The sequence below is a fragment of the Lolium perenne genome, chromosome 7, assembly GCF_019359855.2.
Source record: "Lolium perenne isolate Kyuss_39 chromosome 7, Kyuss_2.0, whole genome shotgun sequence".
NCBI lineage: Eukaryota > Viridiplantae > Streptophyta > Magnoliopsida > Poales > Poaceae > Lolium > Lolium perenne.
Window position 1 is genome coordinate 3,804,230 of NC_067250.2, and position 14,371 is coordinate 3,818,600.

Below are 14,371 nucleotides of genomic sequence, written 5' to 3' on the forward strand. Positions count from 1 at the left end.
TCCCCTCTTTATGTTGAGAATCTTGAAGTTACTCGTGTTTTATCCTCTTATGCTTGTCACTTTGTTCTTCATGAATTCATTTGTGTACAAGATTCCTCTTCATAGGAAGCATGTTAGACTTAAATTTGTTTTGAATTTGCCTCTTGAAGCTCTCTTTTGCTTCAAATACTATTTCCCGCGAATGGATTATTAAAACTACTGAGCCCATCCTAATGGCTATAAAGAAAGAACTTCTTGGAAGATAACCCATGTGTTATTTTGCTACAGTACTTTGTTTTATATTTGTGTCTTGGAAGTTGTTTACTACTGTAGCAACCTCTCCTTATCTTAGTTTTGTGTTTTGTTGTGCCAAGTAAAGCCGTTGATAGAAAAGTAAGTACTAGATTTGGATTACTGCGCAGTTCCAGATTTCTTTGCTGTCACGAATCTGGGTCCACCTCCCTGTAGGTAGCTCAGAAAATTAAGCCAATTTACGTGCATGATCCTCAGATATGTACGCAACTTTCATTAAATTTGAGCATTTTCATTTGAGCAAGTCTGGTGCCATTTTAAAATTCATCAATACGAACTGTTCTGTTTTGACAGATTCTGCCTTTTATTTCGCATTGCCTCTTTTGCTATGTTGGATGAATTTCTTTGATCCACTAATGTCCAGCAGCATTATGCAATGTTCAGAAGTGTTAAGAATGATTGTGTCACCTCTGAACATGTGAGTTTTTGATTATGCACTAACCCTCTAATGAGTTTGTTTCGAGTTTGGTGTGAAGGAAGTTTTCAAGGGTCAAGAGAGGAGGATGATATACCATGATCAAGGAGAGTGAAAGCTCTAAGCTTGGGGATGCCCCGGTGGTTCACCCCTGCATATATCAAGAAGACTCAAGCGTCTAAGCTTGGGGATGCCCAAGGCATCCCCTTCTTCATCGACAAATTATCAGGTTCCTTCTCTTGAAACTATATTTTTATTCGGTCACATCTTATGTGCTTTACTTGGAGCGTCTGTATGCTTTTGTTTTTGTTTGTGTTTGAATAAATGCTTGTGTGGGAGAGAGACACGCTCCGCTGGTTTGTATGAACACATGTGTTCTTAGCTCATAATATTCATGGCGAAGGTTGAAACTGCTTCGTTAAATTATTATATGGTTGGAATTGGAAAATGCTACATGTAGAAATTGGTGTGATGTCTTGAATAATGTGATACTTGGCAATTGTTGTGCTCTTGTTTAAGCTCTTGCATCATATACTTTGCACCCATTAGTGAAGAAATACATAGAGCTTGTTAAAATTTGGTTTGCATGAGTGGTTTCTCTAGAGTCTAGATATTTTCTAGTAAGATGTTTGAACAACAAGGAAGACGATGTATAGTTTTATAATGCTTGTAATATGTCTTCTATGTGAGTTTTGCTGTACTAGTTCATGCTTGTGTTTGCTTCAAACAACCTTGCTAGCCTAAACCTTGTATCGAGAGGGAATACTTCTCATGCATCCAAATCCTTGAGCCAACCACTATGCCATTTGTGTCCACCATACCTACCTACTACATGGTATTTTCCGCCATTCCAAAGTAAATTGCTTGAGTGCTACCTTTAAAATTCCATCATTCACCTTTGCAATATATAGCTCATGGGACAAATAGCTTAAAAACTATTGTGGTATTGAATATGTAATTATGCACTTTATCTCTTATTAAGTTGCTTGTTGTGCGATAACCATGTTCACTGGGGACGCCATCAACTATTCATTGTTGAATTTCATGTGAGTTGCTATGCATGTCCGTCTTGTCTGAAGTAAGAGAGATCTACCACCATATGGTTAAGCATGCATATGTTAGAGAAGAACATTGGGCCGCTAACTAAAGCCATGATCCATGGTGGAAGTTTCAGTTTTGGACAACAATCCTCAAATCTCAAATGAGAAAATTATTAATTGTTGTTATATGCTTATGCATAAAAGAGGAGTCCATTATCTGTTGTCTATGTTGTCCCGGTATGGATGTCTAAGTTGAAGAATAATCAATAGCGAGAAATCCAATGCGAGCTTTCTCCTTAGACCTTTGTACAGGCGGCATAGAGGTACCCCTTTGTGACACTTGGTAAAAACAATGCATTGTGATGATCCGGTAGTCCAAGCTAATTAGGACAAGGTGCGGGCACTATTAGTACACTATGCATGAGGCTTGCAACTTATAAGATATAATTTACATGATGCATATGCTTTATTACTACCGTTGACAAAATTGTTTCATGTTTTCAAAATCAAAGCTCTAGCACAAATATAGCAATCGATGCTTTCCTCTTTGAAGGACCATTCTTTTACTTTTATTGTTGAGTCAGTTCACCTATCTTTCTCCACCTCAAGAAGCAAACATTTGTGTGAACTGTGCATTGATTCTTATATACTTGCTTATTGCATTTGTTATATTGCTTTGCATTGACAACTATCCATGAGATATACATGTTACAAGTTGAAAGCAACCGCTGAAACTTAATCTTCCATTGTGTTGCTTCAATGTCTCTGCTATGAATTTATTGCTTTATGAGTAACTCTTATGCAAGACTTATTGATGCTTGTCTCGAAAGTACTATTCATGAAAAGTCTTTGCTATATGATTCACTTGTTTACTCATTGCATTTACATTGTTTCGAATCGCTGCATTCATCTCGTATGCTTTACAATGGTATGATTAAGATTATGTTGGTAGCATGTCACCTCAGAAATTATCTTTTATCGTTTACCTACTCGAGGACGAGTAGGAACTAAGCTTGGGGATGCTGATACGTCTCCAACGTATCTATAATTTCCGATGTTCCATGCTTGTTTTATGACAATACCAACATGTTTTGTTCACACTTTATATCATTTTCATGCATTTTCCGGAACTAACCTATTAACAAGATGCCACAAAGGCGTTCTCGTTTCTGCTGTTTTTGGTTCCAGAAAGGCTGTTCGGGCAATATTCTCGGAATTGGACGAAATCAACGCCAAACCTCCTATTTTTCCCGGAAGCGTCCAGAACACCGAAGAAGAGTCGGAGAGGGGCCAGGGGGCCACCACACCACATGGCGGCGCGGGCCAGGCCTAGGCCGCGCCGGCCTAGGGTGTGGCGCCTCCAGGTGCCCCCCTGCGCCGCCTCTTCGCCTATAAAAGCCCTTTCGACCTAAAAACGCAGGACCAATTGACGAAACTCCAGAAAGACTCCAGGGGCGCCGCCGCCATCGCGAAACTCCAATTCGGGGGACAGAACTCTCTGTTCCGGCACCCTGCCGGACGGGGAATTGCCCCCGGAGCCATCTCCACCGCCGTCTTCACCGCCATCTTCACCGCCATCGCTGCCTCCATGATGAGGAGGGAGTAATCCATCCCCGAGGCTGAGGGCTTCGCTGTAGCTATGTGGTTCATCTCTCTCCCATGTACCTCAATACAATAATCTCATGAGCTTCTTTACATGATTGAGATTCATATGAGTTTGTATCACAATTTATCTATGTGCTACTCTAGCAAAGTTATTAAAGTAGTTCTATTCCTCCTGCACGTGTGTAAAGGTGACAGTGTGTGCACCGTGTTAGTACTTGGTTTATGCTATGATCATGATCTCTTGTAGATTGCGAAGTTAACTATTGCTATGATAATATTGATGTGATCTATTCCTCCTACATATGGATGAAGGTGACAGTGTGCATGCTATGTTAGTACTTGGTTTAATCTGTTGATCTATCTTACACTAAAGGTTACTAAAATATGAACATTAATTGTGGAGCTTGTTAACTCCGGCATTGAGGGTTCGTGTAATCCTACGCAATGTGTTCATCATCCAACAAAAGTGTAGAGTATGCATTTATCTATTCTGTTATGTGATCAATGTTGAGAGTGTCCACTAGTGAAAGTGTAATCCCTAGGCCTTGTTCCTAAATACTGCTGCGTTACTACTGCTTGTTTATCGTTTTTATCGTTACTACTGCTGCAATACTACCACCATCAACTACACGCCAGCAAGCTATTTTCTGGCACCGTTGCTACTGCCCATATATATATTCATACCACCTGTGTTTCACTATCTCTTCGCCGAACTAGTGCACCTATTAGGTGTGTTGGGGACACAAGAGACTTCTTGCTTTGTGGTTGCAGGGTTGCATGAGAGGGATATCTTTGACCTCTTCCTCCCTGAGTTCGATAAACCTTGGGTGATCCACTTAAGGGAAAACTTGCTGCTGTTCTACAAACCTCTGCTCTTGGAGGCCCAACACTGTCTACAGGAAAGGAGGGGGAACGTAGACATCATGCGCATCATACCTTCCTCTTGGGGTTGCCCAACGAACGTGTGAAATACACGCCATCAATGGCGAGCAACGTAGTTATCATAGATGTGTTAGGGTTAGCATAGTTCTTCGCGTAGACATGCTATCGTAGTGCAACCCTTGCGCATCTAGCCGCCCTCACACCTATCTCAGGTGTGGGGGCGGCACCCTGCTTGATCGTTATTTAGTGGATCTGATCCGTTACGATTGCTCCTTGTTCATCAAGGATTAGTTTAATATCTGCAATAGTTAGGCCTTACAAGGGGCTGGAGGATCCAGCGGCACGTAGGGTGTCGTTCGTTAGTCCTAGACAGGATGTTCCGGGGATCAACCTCGTGTTGGTTTTTAGGCCTTGTCTAGGATCGACTTACGATCACCGTGCGTGGCCGCGAGGCCCAATCCTGAGTAGGATGTTCCGATTATGCGGTGAAAACCCTAAATCGTCGTAGATCTAATTAGCTTTATCTTGATCAATGATGCGTGTGGTTGGCACGTCCGTTGGGAACCCCAAGAGGAAGGTGTGATGCGCACAGCGGCAAGTTTCCCTCAGTAAGAAACCAAGGTTTAATCGGACCAGTAGGAGTCAAGAAGCACGTTGAAGGTTGATGGCGGCGAGATGTAGTGCGGCGCAACACCAGTGATTCCGGCGCCAACGTGGAACCTGCACAACACAACCAAAGTACTTTGCCCCAACGAAACAGTGAGGTTGTCAATCTCACCGGCTTGCTGTAACAAAGAGTTAACCGTATTGTGTGGAAGATGATTGTTTGCGTAAAACAAGAGAACAAGTATTGCAGTAGATTGTATTTCAGTAAAGAGAATTGGACCGGGGTCCACAGTTCACTAGAGGTGTCTCTCCCATAAGACGAACAGCATGTTGGGTGAACAAATTACAGTTGGGCAATTGACAAATAAAGAGAGCATGACCATGCACATACATATCATGATGAGTATAGTGAGATTTAATTGGGCATTACGACAAAGTACATAGACCGTCATCCAACTGCATCTATGCCTAAAAAGTCCACCTTCAGGTTATCATCCGAACCCCTCCAAAAGTATTAAGTTGCTAACAACAGACAATTGCATTAAGTATGGTGCGTAATGTAACTAGTGACTACATCCTTGAACATAGCACTAATGTTTTATCCCTAGTGGCAACAGCACAACACAACCTTAGAACTTTTCTCACATCGTCCTGTGTCAATGCGTGCATGAACCCACTATCGAGCATAAGTACTCCCTCTTGGAGTTACAAGCATCTACTTGGCCAGAGCATCTACTAGTAACGGAGAGCATGCAAGATCATAAACAACACATAGCATAACTTTGATAATCAACATAACAAGTATTCTCTATTCATCGGATCCCAACAAACGCAACATATAGAATTACAGATAGATGATCTTGATCATGTTAGGCAGCTCACAAGATCCGACAATGATAGCACAATGGGGAGAAGACAACCATCTAGCTACTGCTATGGACCCATAGTCCAGGGGTAGACTACTCACACATCACACCGGAGGCGACCATGGCGGCGTAGAGTCCTCCGGAGATGATTCCCCTCTCGGCAGGGTGCCGGAGGTGATTTCCTGGATCCCCCGAGATGGGATCGGCGGCTGCGGCGTCTCTCGGGAAGGTTTTCCGTATCGTGGCTCTCGCATCGGGGTTTCGTCACGGAGACTTTTTATAGGCGGAAGGGCAGGTCAAGAGGCGGCACGGGGGCCCCACACCACAGGGCCGCGCGGCCCAGGGGGGGCCGCGCCGCCCTAGGGTGTGGCCCCTCCGTGGCCCCTCTTCGTCTCTCCTTCGGACTTCTGGAAGCTTCGTGAGAAAATAGGCCCCTGGGCTTTGATTTCGTCCAATTCCGAGAATATTTCCTTACTAGGATTTCTGAAACCAAAAACAGCAGAAAACAGCAATTGGCACTTCGGCATCTTGTTAATAGGTTAGTTCCAGAAAATGCACGAATATGACATAAAGTGTGCATAAAACATGTAGATAACATCAATAATGTGGCATGGAACATAAGAAATTATCGATACGTCGGAGACGTATCAGCATCCCCAAGCTTAGTTCTGCTCGTCCGAGCAGGTAGAACGATAACACGTATAATTTACGGAGTGACATGCCATCATAATCTTGATCATACTATTTGTAAAGCATATGTAGTGAATGCAGCGATCGAAACAATGTATATGACATGAGTAAACAAGTGAATCATATAGCAAAGACTTTTCATGAATAGCACTTCAAGACAAGCATCAATAAGTCTTGCATAAGAGTTAACTCATAAAGCAATAATTCAAAGTAAAGGCATTGAAGCAACACAAAAGAAGATTAAGTTTCAGCGGTTGCTTTCAACTTGTAACATGTATATCTCATGGATATTGTCAACATAGAGTAATATAATAAGTGCAATAAGCAAGTATGTAGGAATCAATGCAGTTCACACAAGTGTTTGCTTCTTGAGGTGGAGAGAGATAGGTGAACTGACTCAACATTGAAAGTAAAAGAATGGTCCTCCATAGAGGAAAAGCATCGATTGCTATATTTGTGCTAGAGCTTTGATTTTGAAAACATGAAACAATTTTGTCAACGGTAGTAATAAAGCATATGCATCATGTAAATTATATCTTATAAGTTGCAAGCCTCATGCATAGTGTACCAATAGTGCCCGCACCTTGTCCTAATTAGCTTGGACTACCTGGATTATCACCGCAATACATATGCTTTAACCAAGTATCACAAAGGGGTACCTCTATGCCGCCTGTACAAAGGTCTAAGGAGAAAGCTCGCATTTGGATTTCTCGCTTTTGATTATTCTCAACTTAGACATCCATACCGACAACATAGACAACAGATAATGGACTCCTCTTTTAATGCTTTAAGCATTCAACAACAATTAATTCTTTTCTCATTAGAGATTTGAGGATGTTTGTCCAAAACTGAAACTTCCACCATGGATCATGGCTTTAGTTAGCGGCCCAATGTTCTTCTCTCACAATATGCATGCTCAAACCATTCAACTCGGTGTAGATCGCCCTTACTTCGGACAAGACGAACATGCATAGCAACTCACATGAAATTCAACAATGAAAAGTTGATGGCGTCCCCAGTAAACATGGTTATCGCACAACAAGCAACTTAATAAGAGATAAAGTGCATAATTACATATTCAATACCACAATAGTTTTTAAGCTATTTGTCCCATGAGCTATATATTGCAAAGGTGAATGATGGAATTTTAAAGGTAGCACTCAAGCAATTTACTTTGGAATGGCGGAAAATACCATGTAGTAGGTAGGTATAGTGGACACAAGTGGCATAGTGGTTGGCTCAAGTATTTTGGATGCATGAGAAGTATTCCCTCTCGATACAAGGTTTAGGCTAGCAAGGCTTATTTGAAACAAACACAAGGATGAACCGGTGCAGCAAAACTCACATAAAAGACATATTGAAAACATTATAAGACTCTACACCGTCTTCCTTGTTGTTCAAACTCAAAACTAGAAATTATCTAGACCTTAGAGAAACCAAATATGCAAACCAAATTTTAGCATGCTCTATGTATTTCTTCATTAATGGGTGCAAAGCATATGATGCAAGAGCTTAATCATGAGCACAACAATTGCCAAGTATCACATTACCCAAGACATTTATAGCAATTACTACATGTATCATTTTCCAATTCCAACCATATAACAATTTAACGAAGGAGAAACTTCGCCATGAATACTATGAGTAGAAACCAAGGACATACTTGTCCATATGCTACAGCGGAGCGTGTCTCTCTCCCATAAAGTGAATGCTAGGATCCATTTTATTCAAACAAAACAAAAACAAAAACAAACCGACGCTCCAAGAAAAAGCACATAAGATGTGATGGAATAAAAATATAGTTTCAGGGGAGGAACCTGATAATGTTGTCGATGAAGAAGGGGATGCCTTGGGCATCCCCAAGCTTAGACGCTTGAGTCTTCTTAGAATATGCAGAGGTGAACCACCGGGTGCATCCCCAAGCTTAGAGCTTTCACTCTCCTTGATCATGTTGCATCATACTCCTCTCTTGATCCTTGAAAACTTCCTCCACACCAAACTCGAAACAACTCATTAGAGGGTTAGTGCACAATATAAATTGACATATTCAGGGGTGACACAATCATTCTTAACACTTCTGGACATTGCATAATGCTACTGGACATTAATGGATCAAAGAAATTCATCCAACATAGCGAAAGAGGCAATGCGAAATAAAAGGCAGAATCTGTCAAAACAGAATAGTTCGTATTGACGAATTTTAAAATGGCACCAGACTTGCTCAAATGAAAATGCTCAAATTGAATGAAAGTTGCGTACATATCTGAGGATCATGCACGTAAATTGGCTTAATTTTCTGAGCTACCTACAGGGAGGTGGACTCAGATTCGTGACAGCAAAGAAATCTGGAACTGTGCAGTAATCCAAATCTAGTACTTACTTTTCTATCAACGGCTTAACTTGGCACAACAAAACACAAAACTAAGATAAGGAGAGGTTGCTACAGTAGTAAACAACTTCCAAGACACAAAATAAAAACAAAGTACTGTAGGTAAAAACATGGGTTGTCTCCCATAAGCGCTTTTCTTTAACGCCTTTCAGCTAGGCGCAGAAAGTGTGTATCAAGTATTATCAAGAGACGAAGTGTCAACATCATAATTTGTTCTCATAATGGAATCAAAAGGTACCTTCATTCTCTTTCTAGGGAAGTGTTCCATACCTTTCTTGAGAGGAAATTGATATTTTATATTACCTTCCTTCATATCAATAACAGCACCAACAGTTCGAAGAAAAGGTCTTCCCAATATAATGGGACAAGATGCATTGCATTCAATATCCAAGACAACAAAATCAACGGGAACAAGGTTATTGTTAACGGTAATGCGAACATTATCAACTTTACCCAAAGGTTTCTTTGTAGAATGATCAGCAAGATTAACATCCAAATAACAATTTTTTAGCGGTGGCAAGTCAAGCATATTATAAATTTTCTTAGGCATAACAGAAATACTTGCACCAAGATCACATAAAGCATTACAATCAAAATCTTTAACCTTCATCTTAATGATGGGCTCCCAACCATCCTCTAGCTTTTTAGGAATAGAGGCTTCGCGCTCTAGTTTCTCTTCTCTAGCTTTTATAAGAGCATTTGTAATATGATGTGTAAAAGCCAAATTTATAGCACTAGCATTAGGACTTTTAGCAAGTTTTTGCAAGAACTTTATAACTTCAGAGATGTGGCAATCATCAAAATTCAAACCATTATAATCTAAAGCAATGGGATCATCATCCCCAATGTTGGAAAAAATTTCAGCAGCTTTATCAAAGGCAGTTTCAGGCAGTTTTTCGCGCTTTGCATTAGAAGTGGAAACATTGCTAACACCAATTCTTTTTATTAGTATGAGTAGGAGGTGCAGCAACATGTGTAGCATTAGCATTACTAGTGGTGGTAATAGTCCAAACTTTAGCTATATTCTTTTCTTTAGCTAGTTTTTCATTTTCTTCTCTATCCCACCTAGCACGCAGTTCAGCCATTAATCTTATATTCTCATTAATTCTAACTTGAATGGCATTTGCTGTAGTAACAATTTTATTATGATGATTCTCATTAGGCAAAACTTTTGATTTTAAAAGATCAACATCAGCAGCAAGACTATCGACTTTAGAAGCAAGTATATCAATTTTCCCAAGCTTTTCTTCAACAGATTTGTTAAAAGCAGTTTGTGTACTAATAAATTCTTTAAGCATGGCTTCAAGTCCAGGGGGTGAACTCCTATTATTGTTGTAAGAATTACCATAAGAATTACCATAGCCGTTGCCATTATTATAAGGATATGGTCTATAGTTGTTACTAGAATTGTTCCGGTAAGCATTGTTGTTGAAATTATTATTTTTAATGAAGTTTACATCAACATGTTCTTCTTGTGCAACCAATGAAGCTAACGGAACATTATTAGGATCAATATTAGTCCTATCATTCACAAGCATAGACATAATAGCATCAATCTTATCACTCAAGGAAGAGGTTTCTTCGACAGAATTTACCTTCTTACCTTGTGGAGCTCTTTCCGTGTGCCATTCAGAGTAGTTGATCATCATATTATCAAGAAGCTTTGTTGCTTCACCAAGAGTGATGGACATAAAGGTACCTCCAGCAGCTGAATCCAATAAATTCCGTGAAGAAAAATTTAGTCCTGCATAGAAGGTTTGGATGATCATCCAAGTAGTCAGTCCATGGGTTGGGCAATTTTTAACCAAAGATTTCATTCTTTCCCAAGCTTGAGCAACATGTTCAGTATCTAATTGTTTAAAATTCATTATGCTACTCCTCAAAGATATAATTTTAGCAGGGGGATAATATCTACCAATAAAAGCATCCTTGCATTTAGTCCATGAATCAATACTATTCTTAGGCAGAGATAGCAACCAATCTTTAGCTCTTCCTCTTAATGAGAAAGAAAACAATTTTAGTTTAATAATATCACCATCTACATCTTTATATTTTTGCATTTCACATAATTCAACAAAATTATTAAGATGGGCAGCAGCATCATCAGAACTAACACCAGAAAATTGCTCTCGCATAACAAGATTCAATAAAGCAGGTTTAATTTCAAAGAATTCTGCTGTAGTAGCAGGTGGAGCAATAGGTGTGCATAAGAAATCATTATTATTTGTGGTTGTGAAGTCACACAACTTAGTGTTTTCAGCGTTGGCCATTTTAGCAACAGTAAATAAAACAAACTAGATAAAGTAAATGCAAGTGAACTAATTTTTTTTGTGTTTTAGATATAGCAAACAAGATAGCAAATAAAGTAAAACTAGCAACTAATTTTTTTGTATTTTGATTTAGTGCAGCAAACAAAGTAGTAAATAAAACTAAGCAAGACAAAAACAAAGTAAAGAGATTGAGAAGTGGAGACTCCCCTTGCAGCGTGTCTTGATCTCCCCGGCAACGGCGCCAGAAATTTGCTTGATGCGTGTGGTTGGCACGTCCGTTGGGAACCCCAAGAGGAAGGTGTGATGCGCACAGCGGCAAGTTTCCCTCAGTAAGAAACCAAGGTTTAATCGGACCAGTAGGAGTCAAGAAGCACGTTGAAGGTTGATGGCGGCGAGATGTAGTGCGGCGCAACACCAGTGATTCCGGCGCCAACGTGGAACCTGCACAACACAACCAAAGTACTTTGCCCCAACGAAATAGTGAGGTTGTCAATCTCACCGGCTTGCTGTAACAAAGAGTTAACCGTATTGTGTGGAAGATGATTGTTTGCAGAAAACAGTAGAACAAGTATTGCAGTAGATTGTATTTCAAGAAAGAGAATTGGACCGGGGTCCACAGCTTCACTAGAGGTGTCTCTCCCATAAGACGAACAGCATGTTGGGTGAACAAATTACAGCTTGGGCAATTGACAAATAAAGAGAGCATGACCATGCACATACATATCATGATGAGTATAGTGAGATTTAATTGGGCATTACGACAAAGTACATAGACCGTCATCCAACCGCATCTATGCCTAAAAAGTCCACCTTCAAAGTTATCATCCGAACCCCTCCAAAGATTAAGTTGCTAACATCAGACAATTGGCTGAAGTATGGTGCGTAAAGGAACGAGTGACTACATCCTTGTACATAGCACTTATGTTTTTTCCCTAGTGGCAACTGCACAACACAACCTTAGAACTTTCTGTCACATCCGTCCCAGTGTCAATGCGAGCATGAACCCACTATCGAGCATAAGTACTCCCTCTTGGAGTTACAAGCATCTACTTGGCCAGAGCATCTACTAGTAACGGAGAGCATGCAAGATCATAAACAACACATAGCATAACTTTGATAATCAACATAACAAGTATTCTCTATTCATCGGATCCCAACAAACGCAACATATAGAATTACAGATAGATGATCTTGATCATGTTAGGCAGCTCACAAGATCCGACAATGATAGCACAATGGGGAGAAGACAACCATCTAGCTACTGCTATGGACCCATAGTCCAGGGGTAGACTACTCACACATCACACCGGAGGCGACCATGGCGGCGTAGAGTCCTCCGGGAGATGATTCCCCTCTCCGGCAGGGTGCCGGAGGCGATCTCCTGGATCCCCCGAGATGGGGTCGGCGGCGGCGGCGTCTCTGGAAGGTTTTCCGTATCGTGGCTCTCGGTACTGGGGGTTTCGTCACGGAGACTTTTTATAGGCGGAAGGGCAGGTCAAGAGGCGGCACGGGGGCCCCACACCACAGGGCCGCGCGGCCAAGGGGGGGCCGCGCCGCCCTAGGGTGTGGCCCCTCCGTGGCCCCTCTTCGTCTCTCCTTCGGACTTCTGGAAGCTTCGTGAGAAAATAGGCCCCCTGGGCTTTGATTTCGTCCAATTCCGAGAATATTTCCTTACTAGGATTTCTGAAACCAAAAACAGCAGAAAACAAAGAATCGGCACTTCGGCATCTTGTTAATAGGTTAGTTCCAGAAAATGCACGAATATGACATAAAGTGTGCATAAAACATGTAGATAACATCAATAATGTGGCATGGAACATAAGAAATTATCGATACGTCGGAGACGTATCAATCAAGCAGGACCACCATATATTCGTGCACCCCGTACGAATCATGGGTGGATCGGCTCCTTGAGCCGATTCACAGGATAACCTGAGAGCCGATCGAGGCTCGTATTTAACGTTTACGTGTATGCCCTGCAGGAAACTAAGCGAGGCATCTCCATCACCTTCCTGACCAGGTATAGGTCAGGTGGCACGCCCTTGCAATCAGCATCGGACGTGTGACCAGAAGGCTTTGCGGGCCGTCGCTCGGAGGGACCTCGGCCAGCCGCAGCCCTAGGTTGTTCCCGGCTCTACGGTGTTGCCCGTCGCTGCCCGCCGGTGGGTTTCTGACGACAACACATTCTGGCACGCCCGGTGGGACAAGCTTCTACATCGACCACATCGCCATCTACATCTGAGATGGCGGACGGCACGCCAGTCACGTACGAGGACCTGACCGATGAGCTCAAGAAGAAGTATGACGAGATTAAGGTCATCCTCGAGGCCGACCTCATCGGCTCTTTCCACAGAACCCGTTCCCATGGCATCAGGTGGAAGGGGTTCTCGCCTAATGGTGCACTAGATGGGGTAGACCTCTCCGCCCCATCGGAAGAACGCACCAGGTCCCTGAGGCAGGAGATCAACTACCTGGTGGCCCACTCGCTACACCGCCACTCTGAGAACCTGGTCAACACGTTGGAGCGTGTCGCTCTTCGCGTGATCCAGGAGATCATGAGGCACCAGTACTCGCCGTCAGGACCAGCTCTCGGGACGCATCAAGGAGAGTTGCCACTCCAGTCCCGTCCACCGCTGCCATATGCGTTGGCAGCACCAGAAGCGCCGGCTTCACCGGCGTTCGTCGTCCATAAGATCGGTGGTGACCCTGGTGACTACCAGTTCTTGCCTGAGGCGCCGAAGGAGATCCCTCACAGGTACACGTGCACGTATGTGCCAGATGGTGGTAACTGGGCACTCACAAACCAGGCCACAGCATCAGGGACTCTTGGGAAGACAGGAGGTACGTCAGCGACAGAGCTTGAGAAGCAGACGTGGCTAACTAGGTACGCCACCCCGACGAGCCTCCAGAGCTCAGCTCCTGCAGTTGGCTCAGAGCTGGAAAAGCAAGCATGGTTGGCTAAGTACGCCACCCCGGCGAATCTTCAGAGTTCAACTCCTGCAGCCAGCACAGCGGATCAGATCAGTACCATACTGAGAGACCATTTCGGCATGGTGCCGAAAAGGAGGGCAATCGGCTATTCCAAGCCGTATCCCGACGACTACGAGATGATCCCGCTACCACCCAAATATCGGCTCCCTGATTTCTCCAAATTCAGTGGATCGGATGGTTCCAGCTCCATCGAGCACGTGGGCCGATATTTGGCACAACTAGGACCGGCTTCAGTGTCGGATCAACTACGCGTGAGGTTCTTTTCACAGTCCCTCACGGGATCGGCTTTCGGATGGTACACCTCGTTGCCACCAGACTCCATCCGG